Below are 16,526 nucleotides of genomic sequence, written 5' to 3'. Positions count from 1 at the left end.
ATTGCTATAAATTTCCCTCTTAGTACCGCTTTTGCTGTATCCCATAGATTTTGGTATGTTGTATTTCCATTTTTATTTGTTTCAAGAAATTTTAAAATGTCTTTTTAAATTTATTGACCCATTGGTCATGCAGGAGCATGCTGTTTAATTTCACGTGTTCGTGTATTTTCCAAGGTTCCTCTTGTTATTGATTTCTAGTTTTATTCTGTTGTGGTCAGAGAAGATACTCAATATGATTTCTATTTTTTTGAATTTGTAGTGAGTTGTTTAGTGGCCAAAGATATGGTCTTAGTTTGGGATAACTTGAAAGTGGCTAGGAGTTAGTGCCCAAGGGACCTGGGAAATATATCTGCTGCAGTCCTTCTTATTTGGTGTTTCCTTTGGCCGAGATACATGCAGAGTTTCTAGGTAGTCCTGCCTCCCCCTTTTGTCTTTGCCTGTCCTCTGGAATATTCTCCCTCAGACAGTCATGATGCTAACTGTAGGTTAAGGCAAGGATAGGTCTCCTGCCAGGAAGCCCAAGAAGGTGGGAAAGCTGATTGACCACCTTAACTTCACTTTTCCTAGTGGTAGGAACTGTGAATGAGGGGAAATTTTTCATGTGGTTGATACCTGGCAGAATGGGGAACAGGGGAGAAGGTCATTGTGGATATGGAAGTCTGGTTCTCCCATCATCTGCTCAGAGTTTTTCCATTTCTCTTTGGCCCTAGGAACTGTCTCATTTTCATACTTGAGCTCTCGGTTGTCGCTAGAGAATATTATGGTGCTGTATATTTGTTCTTGGGTTTTTTGTTGGGGTGAGGGAGAGAAACCAGGTTGCCTCTGTGCTGCCATTTTGGAACTGGAAGTTCAGAGACCCTCTCTTATCTAGTAAGGCACAGTTGTGGTTTGGGTGGCCTGGCCTGAGATTCCAGTGTGTGAAGCTAGAGTTCAGTCAGTTATAAGTTAGAGTAGTAAAAAGGAGGAAAGTGTGTGGGGCAAAAGGTCACAACCAGGTCACCAGTTCTAGGAGCTAAGCAAGATATATAGTTGAGATGGAAAATTAAGAAAACATGGAATAGCCACTGGGGCAAATTGGAATTCCAGAAGAGAATATGATGACTGTTTGTCTATTGAGCTCAATTCCCTACAGGGGCTTTTGAAACCAGGGAGGCTATATCAGTGGCAGAAGTATATGAAAACCACTAAAATGCTTGTAGGAATATTAATATATCCCTTTAGACTTTTCACAATACACTTTCACATACATTCTTAGTTTCTTCCTCATAATATTTGTGGGAGTTATGATTTACCCCCATTTTATAGATAAAGGAGGCAAATGACAGTGTTAAATTTAAACCCTGAAAGCCCAGTTTGGTTGCATTCTGAGTGTTTTTGCAGGGAAAGGAATAGTAGAATTCAAATGACAGTGTCCCATTTTTGTAGGTAGAAGGGAATAAGAATACAGCCACAGTGTTTGAGAGTGTTTAAAATAGAAAAGCTGCAGTAGGAAATGATTACTTTTTCATCAGTCCCTATTATGTAGCTGGAGACACAAATATAATGCATATATATAATTTTGTTTTGTTGAGAGCTTTAAAAAATTTTAAGCCCCTCCTGCCTTTTAAAAAAATATTGATGAGATTTTTATTTGATTTATGGGTTAGTCATTTTTTAAGCATGTTTTTGTTTGTGGCCAAGTATTTAAAATTAATATCATATAACTTCAGTTATGTTTGCTTAATGCCCAGTGTGTGTGTATGTGTATGTGTTTGATCACTTTGTCATGTAAAGCTTTTATCTGTTGCAAACTGTGGTAATGAATGCAGTGGTAAAACAATTGGTATTTAGCTGTATCTATTTACATTACATTTGATGGGAAGCCTCCATTTTGTATATTTGTGAGTATGAATGAGAAAGCAAAATCTGCCTTGGGAATTTTACAATGAATATGAGAGAGATCCTGCCACAGGTAGTTATTAAAACATCCCCTGAAGTCTTTTATGATGAACGATTGTGTCAGTGTCTCTGACCTTCCCTGAAGCTTCTGTTTTTAAAGAAATCTTTAATACCCCAAGCCATTCACCTATTAATGATTGTAAAATAAATTCTTACTGTTAAGTTTTAATTTGTATGGTACATCTTCTGAATAACTCAAATGATTTTATAAGTATTATTTGATGAATCTGCCCCTGTCTTCTGAAATGGAGAAAATGTGTATTGATGATTTAGCTATTTTCTACCTTTTTTGAGGAAGGGATTAAATAAATATAGAGAAATATGGGAAAGAAAAAATAGGAGAATACTGTTAAACAAGCAAAGTCTCTTTTTCCTGTAGGAAATTGTATAGTTATGAAAAACTTAAGATTTACATCTAGAAAGAGAAAGATGATTAGTAGGATCAGTGATAAAATAAGGACTTGTCTCAGAAATGGAAATAGACATTCACAAACTATTTTAATGGGTGCTTACATTTAGTAAAAAAACTAAGATTACCTATTTGCATGTAATAAAAATTTTGTGATGCTGTGTTGGATATATATTTTTTTAATCAGCTTGATTTATAGTGAAGAGGAAAAACAAAGGAGAAACTAAAATTTATTGAGCATCTACTGTAAATAGGAATTGTGGGATTATGTTATCACCATGGGTTATTTTATTTGATTATCACATTAACCTTTCCAACTTCCTAAGTCTGTTACCTTTACTTAACGGATGAGGCAACAGATTTACATAGGTCAAATAACTTGCTCATATTTACATTGCTAGAGCTGGAGATTTGTACCACTTCTGATTTCAAACAGTTGTTCTTGCTTCTATCTACTATTATACAGGTTTACCCTCTGTTCTCCCTTGGCTGAGCAGGATGCCTAGCCCTAGAGCCTAAATACTCTCTGATGCTAATGTTTTTGTATTCGTCAACTATTGCCACAATAACGCTACATAGTAAGCTATCTCAAAAATTCAGTGGCATACAGCAAAAAGTATTTCTCACAGAGACATCTGTGAGTCAGTTGGGCTTCTGACCTATGCTGGGTTCCTTGGGCTTGGTTCCAGGCTGGGTGTTGGCACAATCTCTCCTCCTGTGTCTCTCATCATCCTTGGATCAGCAGCTACTCAAAGCATGTTTTTCTTATACAAGAAGAAAACAAGCCAACTTCCTATGCACATTAAAATTCTCTGCTTGGTGTCACTTCTGCTAACATTTCATTGGTCAGACAAGTAATGCAGTTAAGCTCAAAGTCAAGGGCAAGGAATAATACTCTGCTTGTGGTGAGAGTAGGGGAAATGACTATATCTGAATAATTATCAAAACTACCAAACTCTTGATCAACCTTATTGTTATGAAAACCTGCAAGGGAGTTTCGGCCTAGTTCAATCCAGTTGCTCCTTGCACAAAGATCCAGTTATTGAGACAATGAAGATTGCCAAGAGAGAAAGAATTTTAATGCAAAATACGTCAGTTGGGAAAATGGCAGGAATAGTCTCAAATCTGTCTCCCCAGCCAAAAGAGATCTTGAGCTTTTTAAGGAGCGGCCACGTGCATTGGGGTAGGTCATGGGGGATAGTGATTCTTGGCATGGGGAATCTTGCTCAGGGGCCTTTGGAATGTCAACTCTTTTGTCCTATAAAAATCCCATTTCTGGGGAACAATTCAAGAAGTTCAAGTAGTTAAGGGAGGAGATTATTAAGAAAACACTTAGGGGTCTTTGAAATTTGTTCATAGAGCTAGTTACAACCCCCTTTTTCTTTCTAGTTCATTTCTCAATCTCAGAGAATCAGGATATCTATCTTTCTGTATACTTCCTGCCGAAATGGAATGTATTTAGGGTATGAGGAAGGATGAAAATGTTGAGCCCATGACTTAAATTTCTTAATACATATTGTTGAGCTGCCACCTCTCCCCACCAAGGTAGTAAAGTAAATCCAAAAAAGTATCCACCACCTCTGGGATCCCTCCTGGGAAATATTGGCCCAGTATTCCTCAGATGGAATCTACATCCAGCTTTCCCCGAACCTGCAGCCTTAGAGCCACCTGTGGCCTTCTGGATCCTTGAGTGTGGCATTTTTACTGAGTCCAAATTGTGTAGAAAAAATCCTTTTAATAAAGGAATTTGTGAAGCTTGGATTTGGTTGAGGGTCTGCACTTGGGGATCTGGACCACCAATTCCCCACCCCTGTGTTAAAACAGTCTTAGGGAGCTAGCTTAATGGACAACTTCTAACCTGTTATGGACTGCTAATGAGGGGCTGAGGAAGAAGGAAGCATGGGACCTCTGAGTACAGACTTATCAATCAGAACAACCGTAGGATCAGAGTGGTCATAAACTGAATGAGGTTTAGGTTGACAAATCCAGCAGTTGGGTAGGTTAGTGGAAGAGGCAATAGACTGAGAGATTCTAACTAAAGAGTTGCCTTGCCAGGAAAATGAAAATCCCCAAAGGATAAGCAAGACACACACAGCATATATTTTCATTCTACTTATCCTTTTTGTGAAAGAGTAGCTTTAGATTCTCCAAGGGCTCACATGCCCACTGTTTTTCTAGCTTCTATGTCGTTGGGGAGTTTTCTGGTGGTATCGCTTTGATATGAGTATGATGAATACTCATGGTTTCATGAATATGTGGTTTCAGTCCTGCTAGCTTGAGCGATGCGTGTGTGGTCAGGAGTAACTCAAAAGGGCTGATCCACTGCGACTTCAGTTGATCTGTGAGATGCTGGTTCGGTCAAGTTTTGAGCCACACCTTATCTCCTGGCTTTAAGGAATGGAGAGGTACATCAGTCAGAAACCAAAGCCTATTGGAAGCAAACTCAGTGATACTAGTTAACATATTACCAAGCTGTTTTACACAGGACAGAGCCTCTATTTCTGGGGGTAAAAAATCTTTAGGTAAGTCCTGATTAGATGCCCTCAGGAATGGTCTCCCACATAAAATTTCAACGGGGTAAGTTGCCAACTTACTTCTGAGGTCCACTTGAATTCTCAGCAGGGCAAGGGACAGTACTTTATCCCAGGTTAAATTGGTTTCTTGATAGATTTTAAAGAGAGTCTCTTTTAGAGTTCTGTTCATCCACTTGGTTTTTCCCAAGCATTGGGGTCTCCATGACAAATGTAATTTCCAGTCAATTCCCAAAATTCGTGATATCTCCTGTGTAACCTTGGCAACAAAGGCAGCTCTGTTAGCACTTTGGAGTTTGAGGAAGTCCAAACCTGGGAATTAATGCTTTAAAAAGAGCTTTAGTGACTTTCGAGGCCCTTTCAGTCTTAGTTGGATCAGCTTTAATCCATCCTGAAAAGGTGTCAACAAAGACCAATAGGTATTGAAAGTTTCCAGAAATTTGTAGCATCGTGGTAAAATCTACTTGCCAGTCCTCTCCAGGGATGGTTCCTCTCCATTAAGTCCCTTCCCTAAGAGGTGGCTGTGAATCACCCAGAGGTTTTGGGCTGTTTCGCAGGCATATGGGGCAACTCTGAATCATAGCTTAGATAGTTCTCTGCAGGTTGGGCCCAGCAAGATAAGGTTTTATCCATTGTAAGGTGACTTCTCATCCAAAATGGGTGCTCTGATGAGTTTGTTCAAGTACAGGTCTGATGAGGGCCTCAGGAAGGACTTTTCCATTTTTATTTATAAGCCATTTTTGGTCATTATTTTCAGCAAATCCCCATTCTCTTGCCTTTTCCAAATCCATTTCAGAGTATGTGGGGTCATGGTTATCCAGTTGTAGGAAAGGGATTAAGGTCAGTTTGTTGGACAATTAATTGCCAGGCTGCTCTTTTGGCCTTCAGTTCTGCCATGGTGTTTACTCTCCTTTAATGTCCCTGGCAGTGTATAATGGCTACCTCCCTGGGCAGCAAAATAGCTTTTAATAACTCAAGAACTTGTGATCCATATTTAATTTCCTTATTTTGAGAGGTAAGATACCTTAGCTCTTTCCAAATATCTCTATGAGCACGTACCACCATAAAGGCATACTTAAAATCAATATAAATATTGATATGCTTATTTTTCTCATAGCATAGGGCTCTAGTTAGTGCAATTAATTCAGCCTTCTGTGCAGACATCCAGTGAAGAGTAGGACTTGTGCCTCAATCACCTGTTGGCCAGTAACCACAGCATACTCAGCTTTGCATTTTCCTTGTTCCATAAAGCTGTTTCTATCTGTAAAGAGCTCCTTGTCTGGGTCTGGCAAGGGCTGAGCAGTTAAATCTGGGCAACTATAATTTACTTGGTCAATGATTTGAATGCAGTCATGGACTGGGTAGCCAGATTTAAGGTAGATACTGCCTTCAGAGTTACATTAGGATTATCTGACAAAGTAGGCTGATACTTACCCAACCGTTGTGCCATTAACCAAAAGCCTCTCTTTTGTTCCAGTAGGGTTAATACATAGTGTATGCTGTGAACAGTCCACTGGTTGTTCGAAGGTAAACTTTTCAGCTTCCTGATAAAATATCACAAGTAGCAGCTACTGCTCTCAAACGAGCAGGCCATCCTTTTGTTACCACATCCAATTGCTTAGAGAAGTAGGCTACAGGTCTCTTTTGGCCCCCCAAAGTTTGTGTCAGTACCCTGAGTCTCATTCCTTGCCTTTCTTGAATGAAAAATCAAAAGGCTTACATAAGTCTGGGAGGCCAATGCGGCGGTAGTCATTAATTTTTCTTCAATAGTCAAGAAAGCCTTGTCACATTCCCCTGTCCAGGGGCTCCTTTTCTTCCCCTTTTAATGCTTCATAGAGATGTTTTGCTATTAACCTAAAGTTGGGTAACCAAATTCGGCAAAATCGTGCTATACTCAAGAATCCTTGTAACTGCTTGTGAAGCAGTAGGAACTGCTGCTCGGTTTACAGCCTCTCTCTGTTGCCTCTCTCCAGTCTGGGAGGAGATTCCAAGTTCTCTGAGACAATTCAAACCCCAAGTATTTGACAGTGGGAAGTGAAATCTGAGCTTTTTTTGGCAATGCTTTATGTCCTTTGTTAGCCAGGAAATTTAATACAATTATGGCATGTTGATGTTGCCTTGATTCAGGTTTAGTCTCAGTGGTGATCAGGATACCATCTACATACTGCAAAATCAGTACTTGGTCTAAAACTATTTCCCTCAACTCTCTGGCCAAAATCTTTGTTGTTGGGGAGTTTTTAAACCCTGGGGAAGGATAGTCCAGCAGTACTGGTATTTAGTTCTAGATTTTAAGTCTTTCCATTCAAAAGCAAATAGTTCTTGGGATTTGGGAGAAAGAGAAATGTGAAAGAAAGTATCTTTTAAATCTATTTCCAAAAAGCAGAGAAAATTTCCAAATAAAGTGGTAAGGAGAATGTAAGGGTTAGGTGCCACAGGATGACTATCTTCCACTATTGGTTTATTGCTCTTACATATTGAATAAACTGAGATTCCTGGGTTTTAGGTTTTTTAATTGGCAGAATGGGGGTGTTGTAAGAAGAACAACAGGGTTGAAGAAGCCCATATTCCAAAAAGGCTGAAACTAGGAGTTGAAGGCCCTCCTTAGCTTGAAGTTTCAATGGGCACTGCCTGAGTCAGTAGGGAGAAGTTCCCTGTTTTACCTTGATATGAATGGGGTCCAAATGTGCCCTTCCAGGTTGTCCGGCAGCCCATACCTCAGGGTTGACTTGATTGAGAACTTCAGTGGGCAGAACTTGAGAAATAAGCAAGGGCACAAACAGAGCTGCTTGCAGTGCATAGGTATGTTCTGGAGGAGCTCTAATATGTACTTGTTTGTTCTGAAAGGTCACTCGAGCATGCATCTTAGAAAGAAGATCTCAACCCAATAATGGAGGAGGGCAGTCTGTCATGTAAAGAAAGCTGTGTGTGAGTAAAGAATTTCCAACAGCACAGTCTAATGACTGGAGAAATATTTCTGGGCAGGTTCTCCAGACACCCCAGTTACCAACATTGAGTCTTTAGTGAGCCTAGCCACCTTTAGATTTAGAACTGAGTATGTTGCACCAATAGCAACCAACACATCAATCAGTCTGTCACCCACCTTAGTTGTTACCCTGGACTTCTGGTGGGAGATGTTAATTATGGGCTGTAATTTCCAGAGGCTTTGGGAATCCCTAGGGCCCTGTCAGTCTCTGTCTTCCTCATCTATCCCACCAGTTGTAGGGAAGCTCCCTGACTACCCTTATGCTTCAGCTTAGGGCAGTCTTTCTTTCAGTAACCTTTTTCCTTACAGTAAGCACATTAATCTTTCCCTAGGGGAGGCCTTTGGACAACTCTTTTTCCCTTTCCTTGGGGTTGCAAGCCTCTTTGGTTGGGTCCTTTGGAGATTCTTGTCAGGGCCACTGCCAAAAATTTAGTATTTCATACAACATTGTTTTTTGCCTTTTGTTGTTCTTTAGTCTATTTACTATTTATTAAAACCTTATAAGCTACTTCATTCAGGTGAGATATTGGTAGGTTAAGGTACTTTTTAATTTCTGTAGCTTTTACTGGATGTCAAGTATGCTTTGACCAATGAAAGTCATGTTAATTAGCCTCTAATTTTCAGGCTTCTCTGGGTCTACATCTGTATACATTCTGTATGCTTCTAAAATTCTTCCTTAAAAGGGTGATGGATTCTCATTTGCCTCTTGTCTTATTTCGTGAACTTTGTTTAGGGTCTTGACCTTAGGGACACCCTTCCTGAGGCCTGCTAAAATGCATTCCTGAAAGTGTTGGATCTTACCTTCATCCTGTCATTTGGATTCCAGTTAGGTTTACAAATAGGCATCACCAAATTAGCTCTAATCCTCACCTGGGTATTCGAGTCTTCCTCATGTCTCCTCCTGGGCCTTCTCCAAGATAATGGGACATTCTTTAGAGGTTAGAAAAATGGATAATTGTACTTCAGACATCTGCCCAAGTGGGATGATGTGTGGTGAAAATAGATTCAAACAGATCAATTTTACACTCTGGCAAGTGTGTAAGATTGTGCTGTTTCCAGTTACATAAATTAGAAGTGGTAAATGGGCTATAAACCCATATTAATCCAGCCGGTTGTCCATTTTCATTTAATCCTCCTATAGGAAACAGCCTTAAAGGAAATTGCCCTGCTGGGAAGGAGGGAGGCTCCCAAACAAATTGTGTACCCTTAAGGATATTTGAGGGAGAGACCATATCCTCAGACCTCTCAGGATTGTCCTCATAAAGAGAAGAAGGTGAAAGGTAGCTGGAGGAGCTGATGGGGATGAAATAGGGGTCCTCGGCTCATGAGGAGGAAGAGTATTAGAGCCAAGAAAGGAATTTGTAGAAGGAGCTGTAGTACTAAGGGCCACACCCAGGGCCATAGCTGGGGTCTCTGCCGGCTGAAAGTCTTCTTCAAAATGAGGACTTCCCCAGATAGTAGGATGGGGTTTGTAGGTTTGGATTCTTTCTCCAATCTTTATAAAGGTTCTGTCCTCTGCACTAAAATCTTACATTTAATCTGATCTGGCCTGTTTTAATAAAAAGCATAAAAGACCACACATAAGGAATTTCATCCCATGTCTCAACCCTATGACAAAATAAACCTAATTGGAGAATAGTATCACAGTTTAGTGATCCATTTGGAGGCTAGACTTCCCCAGACCTGAGAGAGTACTGGGGCTAGGTGGTATTACAGAAGAATATAATTGTCTTTTTCTCTATAGACTGATGACTTTATTCAGACAATTTTGAAGAATTCAACCCAAAGGGCTACATTTTGGGATTGAATTTTGATTTCTCATGGCCACACACGTACACACACCAACACACACTTACTCAATACCCACAAAGAAGTTTACAAAAAAACGTACTGCGACGCTGACAAATAAGCCTGGAGAGTGCCAAAACAAAACAGTTAAAGCAGTTCCCATTCTCATAAATGGTTTCAACCCCAAATCAAAAGGAATCCCCTTGGAATTCTCCAAATTAAGAGGGGCTTTCTTTATTATGCAGTACCCTCAAATAGCACTCAACCCTCTCGACAGCACAAATGCCAAAATCCAGAGGTCCGTCATTCTGAGGCAATCAGGAAACAACCAAGAATGCTTAGAGGCTAGTGGTACAGTGGAACTGGTGGGAAAGTCCAAAGCCACCCTCAGGCAAATATGGCCAGGCCAGGCCTGCTAAGGTAGGTTTTTGGTCTCTGCTTTGCAGTCACTGAACCATGAGCAACACCTTCCTGGTGAGGGAATGAAAATTGTTATTGAATTTGCAAGGGGTTTTTCAGCTTAGATCCAGTTGCTCCCCTCACAAAGATCCAATTGTTGAGACGATGAGGATTGCCAAGAAAGAAAGGAATTTTAATGTGAAATACATCTGTTGAGAGAACGGGAGAAATAGTCTCAAATCTGTCACCCTTACCAACAGAGATGATAAGCTTCTTAAGGAGGGCACATGTGCATTCAGGTAGGTCAGGGGGATGGTGATTCTTGGTATGGGGAATCTTATGCAGGGGTCTTCAGAATCTCAACTTCTTTGTCTTGTAAAAATTCCACCATTTCTGGGGAACAACTCAAAAAGTTCAAGTAGTTAAGGGAGGAGATTAAAAAAAACTTATAGGGGTCGTTGAAATTTGTTCATAGAGCAGGTTACATTATGAAGAAAATACAATGGGCAAACAAAACTCTCTTTTGTTTAATGTCTCAGGTTGCTCATCTAAATACTATAAGTAACTTATATCTTTAAAAGACATAATTTAGAATTTTATATTTTAAAACTAATGTACCTGCTAACTGAACACTGTCAATTGACACTGTACTGAGCTGTCGATATGGGAATCTTCTCATAGATATTATTTCTACTTTGGCCTACTATCCATACCATACTTTCCATTTTTTTCAATAACTGGGCTAAGGAAAGGGCATGTTGATGATATCTAATGGGTCTTTATCTTTGTCATTAGTATCTATGTAATGATAAAGAATTAATATAAATTCTAATGGGAAAATTAGGGGAATGAGCATTTACTTAGATCTCAATTTAAATCCTAATCAAATTTGTTGGTGGTTGTTAACTATTTCAATCCATTTAAACTTGGCTCATTAGAATCTAAGCTTTTGGATTGCTTACTATTTTCAGATTTTTCATTATTGCTTGTTAAGAACCATTGCTTCTAAGTCATTTGTATAGCTAAGACTATTGATACAGGGCCTAGAAGAATTTGTTTAGACCAAAGAGAAAATGGGCTCTGGGGGGCTAACATCAACATTATTGTGATATTGGTCAGATAATTATAGGAAGCTTTGTTATGTTACTAAAGACATTCATTGCCTCTATTTCTTTAGATTTGATTGTGGGGAGGGAGTAGAGGAGTGAAAAGGAAAAGAGGATAAAAGGTGTGAGTATTCTAACATTTGAACTCTTCAGGATAAACAGAAATGTCTTTCCTTAACTCTACTAGATAAAAAGGAAGAATAATTTCTTATTTTTCAAATATTGTATCATCGTTATTTGCTCTCCTTTCCCTTTCCTCTTGAAATAATACATGTTTTTAAAATAATAGTGAGTTAATGGTAAGTTTTGTGGTAAGAATTTAATGACTTCTATTTTGAAATTGTGGCGGAATCTTGGGGTGTTGCAAAGCCAAGACTAAAGATCACTGTTCTGTGCCACTAGGTAAGATGTTATTGAAGTGGTTGAAATTTAGAAGATAGGTAAACCAAATCTGATGTCCTCATAGATCTATTTATATTCATATTATATTTCTCTGAGTTTCATACTTTTTTGCTATAACAGTACAGCTTTAACAAATTTGGATGGGCCAAGATGACTTCTTTCAAGGATCCTTTGAATAGCATAGGAGATTTACACTCTGGGTGTTAAAGAGTACTTCATATAGGTCCATACTATAATAATTCAGAGTTATGGCCCAAACCAATCTGTTTCTACCTTTGCTACCTGTTGTAACAATGTTTAAGTTAGCAAGAGTGTTATACTTTAAAAGAATTAGACTCAACTAACTCTATTATGGCAGAGCCACTACTGTATCCTCCTCAGCACCTTGAAAAGTGTCTAGAACATAGAAGAATGAATGAATGTTACTTTAGAACATATGAGTTCTCTCATTGTGAATCTCCATTTCCTCCTCTAACAAATTTTATTTGTCTCTATAATCAGAAATTTTAATGTGGGAACACAAAGCCACAGTGGTTTTATGTAACGCATATTTTAAGAGTTTATTCTAAAGAAATTTATTCTAGAAATTATACTTATTATAAATTCTCTGTGAAGAAACTCATTTCAGAATTTTGCTTGTAGAATGAATTTTTTTTTTTTTAGATTCATGAATAAAACTTCTGTAGCTTATCTTACATGGAAAAAGACAAGGGGGAAGATTAATGAGCAAAAGCAAATTACAGAGAAGCAGGAGACATCTATCATATGTAGAACTATAGCTATATTATTAACTGCAAGAATTATTATACTAATAACTTGTTTTTAAATAAATGATTTTATAATACTTGATTTCTCAAATAGATTGTTTTGGCTCTTTTATTCATGGGAAATAAATCTTGATTTTAAAATATAGAATACTTTTTAGGCTTCTAAATTATACACTTATTTAAAAAATTTACAAAATTGTAAAAATATTTGTTTACTAAAAAGAATGATTTTGCATTGTATTCTACCTTTTAATCATATCCAGTTTTTTTAAGTGCTGTATACTTTGTAGCACATAATTAGATTTTTATTTTTAAAAAGTGTATAGATAGCTATGCTTCTAAAATGATGTGAATTATTGGTGATCCCTGGATATGTGTAAGTTTTTTTCTTTGATGGCTAACAATTTATGTTGTGTAATTGTTTTATAGTGGCAATTTAGCTAGGTAACTTAATATAAATTTAAATGCATTTGTTTTAATAGCATGTTTTATCTCTTGTCTTGTTTTCTAATTGAAGAGAAGGGGCAAAAGCTAAGTTTGTATGGAATTTAAATTCACTTGTATATAATACTTAAGCATATTAGTCAATATTTATCAAAAAAAGATGCACTAAGTTTTCCTATTAAGGTTTTAAGATTATTGATTGGAAAAGAGTTTGAAGATATCTTTTTGTCCCCATTTCTTCCTATATTGCCTTCTTGAAGTTTCTCCAAATTAGATTTTAAATGCCAATTAGGAGGTTGAGTATACTAAAATAAAAGCAAATGCAACCAAAATGGCCTCACCTTATGGCTAGTTAGGCTTTTGAGAGAATAAGCGGAACCTTTGCTCTGAGCATGGCTTTGAGAAAGATATTCATCTTAATGAACACATTAATTAGAACCATAACTATTTATAAGATAATTAGAAATGAAGCTTGGTAAACTGAGCTTTTCCTGCAATTAATGGAGGATTAATTACTGGAGGTAATGAAGTGGATTTTTAAATGCATTAAGGTGAAGTACAGAGATGAGCAAGGCTTTGTGATAGTTGCATAATTATTTCAGGCTGTTTGAGCATAGCTCATATGAGATCGTTAATAAGCATCATTGCATCGTTATGTATGCACTTAAAAAGACTTACCACCAAAATGACTGCCTAATTATTTCTAATTGGCAGGACTCTGTGTAGTCATTGAGCTGTTTGTAGCCATTTTAAGGTTCATTTAACTATCCTTGGGGCCATGTGATAGATGGAAAAAGCTTCAGCTACATGCTGGCCTTGGCTGGCGCCGTTAATCAATTTTGGTGGGCTTCAGTTTAAATGCATTTTTTCATGCAGAGGTCAAAACCTGAAGTAGTCCAAGCAAAGTTTTGCTTTTTGAAGCCACTTGACTGTATTCATTAGCAATTAGTAAAATAATTGTGTCTGTCTCTGTATTTGGGTTTCTATATGACTTCATATTCTTTTATCACTGTCCCTTCTTATTCCATATTTGCTCCATTGGAAATGAAATATTCTTCCAACAAACCCTTTTAGCGACTTCAGTGTAGTGGCATATGTTTCGATATACTACCTTTCTTCATTCATTTGTTAGCTTAAACAGTGTAGTACATTTCAACACAATCATCTAATTTGCTTCTGATTGATTGCTGGTGAAAGTTTCTACCCAAGGACAACATTTTAGGGCTTTTAAGGACATCTCCAAGGAATTAGTCATTAAGCATTAAGAGAGGAAGTAAGAAGTAGTGTAATCGAATTCTGACATTTACCAGAGTTTTGTAGTTAGAAACATCTATATCTAAGATGTTGAAAGCAAAAAATATATATTAATATATTTTTCCACTCCCCCTCTCGGAGGACACATGATGCAGGCAAGTTTTGTGATAGGGATAAGCTGTATAATGTCTGCATTTGTTTTTAAAATTCTTTCCTGAGTAAATATATTAGTAACCTAGTCCTTTAATGAAATTAATTTAGCAATGTTTGAATGTCAATTTTAAATGATATATCATTCTTTATAATATAATTGATATAAAGTTTTTAAATCTTACGATATCAGATTTAATGTGACATCCCATTAGCTAAGCATCTGTAAAGGTTTTCAATGAGCTTGTTGTCTTGTTACACATAATCATAACCATCTGTGAGAGGTTGTCAAGGTATATATGCCATTAGAGTGGTTTAAGAAAACAGTGGTGAAGCAAATTGTAGGCTAATAAAATAAAGGTCAATTATACCCCTTTGTTATGAAAAATGTGGTTCTAATCATTTCCTTAATGTTAATGCTTAAGGTTAAAATTATTTATACAGAATATTTTAAGGTATTGCCAACGTTATTGAAACTAGATGTGTGTATTTAGTTCCCTTAACAGTTTCATTATTCAAGAATTTGGGGCTTAAATGTCAATCAGACAGTGCATATTTCTTAGGAACTGACTTAATTACTATGGATTTTAGTCTATTGTTTCAGTATTTAGAAACAAATGGATTGAACTACTTAATCTCTCAAATCAATCAACCTGTCCCCTGCTAGAATTATGAACTTCCTTTTAGTTTTTGATAATGCCTTTTGAGTATTTTTAACACATATTTTAGGAGACAGGAAACATAAAGCTAATAAATTGATTGCTTGTTTATAATAAATATATGAAATTCTACAAACTTAGACTGTATCTTAATAGAATTTATTTTGTCGTTGGTTTTTAGGAAATGCTAGCCTGTTTTTAAGGGTTAGAAAAATAACAATTAAATGGTTGGGATAGAATTCCCTTTTTATATAATTAGAAATTTACATTCTATACATTGATCAAATTATCACATTACTGTTTTATCTTTTGAGGCTGTAAACTGAAACTGAAATTTTAGATCATGAGTTAGGGTTTCTTTTATTTGTGTGGTGGTATAATTTCTAGTTTAGGTTTCTACCTAAAACCTAGTTTTAGGTAGTTTTTTGGGGGAACTGTGGTTGTGAGACTTTTATTACTAAAATGGGCAAAATGTTAATGCGTCACTTCAAGTAAATCCTTATTATATTTCATAAGTTTGTGCAGAATGTATTTATGAAAGTGTTACCAACAATGCTTTAGAAAAATGGGGTAGTATTTTAACGTTATTTTGTTGACTTTAAATCTGCATATTGAAGTATACTATGAAATAGTTAAATGTATTTTATTCACTAATTATAACATTATGAAAGGGAAAATGTTATTGTAGGATTCCTATATACTTCAGTTTCTTATAGAATGTAGGCATAATCAAGGCATCCGTGAGTGCACATTGGGGCTTGCCCTCACTTGCTAGTGTTTGGAACTGTGGTACAACTATGTTAAAAACCTCTGGTTCGCTTACTGGAGGATAAGACACTACTATGGAGCAGAGATGAGACATTTCAGTGGAGTCTCCCTAAACCAGTCAACCTACCTACCATCAGATATATGAATAAAGGTGTCCTAGACCAGGGTTTAGCAAAAGTAGGATTAACTGGTGTTCTGTCTTTGTAAGTAATTTTTTTAAAAATTGGAACACAGCCAGACTAATTTGTTTATGTATTGTCTGTGGCTGCTTTCTGTGCTACCATAGCAGAGTTGAGTAGTTGCTACAGAGACCTCATGCCCACCCTCCAGCCTAAAATTTTTATGATCCGGCCCTTTAAAGGAAAGTTTGCCAACTGTTATTGTTGTTTTAGACTATATTGCCTGTCCCAAGCTATCAGATAAGCCAAGTGATTCAGCTGATCACAGAGATAAGAAGTCATGCCAGCTGAGACTAGATGAGCCTCCTAGCTGATCTAGAGAATTATGTGAAATAAGAAATGTTTGTTGTTTTAAGCTTCTAAATATTGGGCCGTTTATTATGTAACATAAATTCAACGATGTAACGTTGACATGTAAATAAAAGAAAACAAGGGTGGTCTTTCCATATGATTTTAGTCACTCTGATTTTGTCATTCATATTAAAATATTTCAGAGATTTTCATTGTATTACTGAACTGAACTGGGGCCCACCTGTCTGGCACAGTAATGCCAGACACTGACACCGAGATTTGTAGCAAGAGAAAAAGGCATTTTATTTTCTGGTGCCAAGCAAGGAGAAAGGGCAGTTAATGCTTAAGACTAGAACTCCCCAATGGCTTACAAGCAAGGGTTTTTAAAGGCAGGGGTACATTTCAGGAAAGTAGAAGTTGCAGGCAAAATTGTAAACCAATGCATGGAGGTTACACAC

The 16,526-nt window shown here is 37.2% G+C and overlaps 1 protein-coding gene across 2 annotated transcripts in view; it reads left to right on the top strand.

Moving 5' to 3' along the window:
- Positions 1-16,526, top strand: part of RSRC1 (arginine and serine rich coiled-coil 1) — a 412,093-nt gene that overhangs the window by 51,219 nt on the left and 344,348 nt on the right. The window lies entirely within an intron of this gene.

Source organism: Microcebus murinus, chromosome 1 (assembly GCF_040939455.1).
Source record: "Microcebus murinus isolate Inina chromosome 1, M.murinus_Inina_mat1.0, whole genome shotgun sequence".
Classification (NCBI taxonomy): Eukaryota; Metazoa; Chordata; class Mammalia; order Primates; family Cheirogaleidae; genus Microcebus; species Microcebus murinus.
This window is presented reverse-complemented; position numbering and strand designations above follow the sequence as displayed.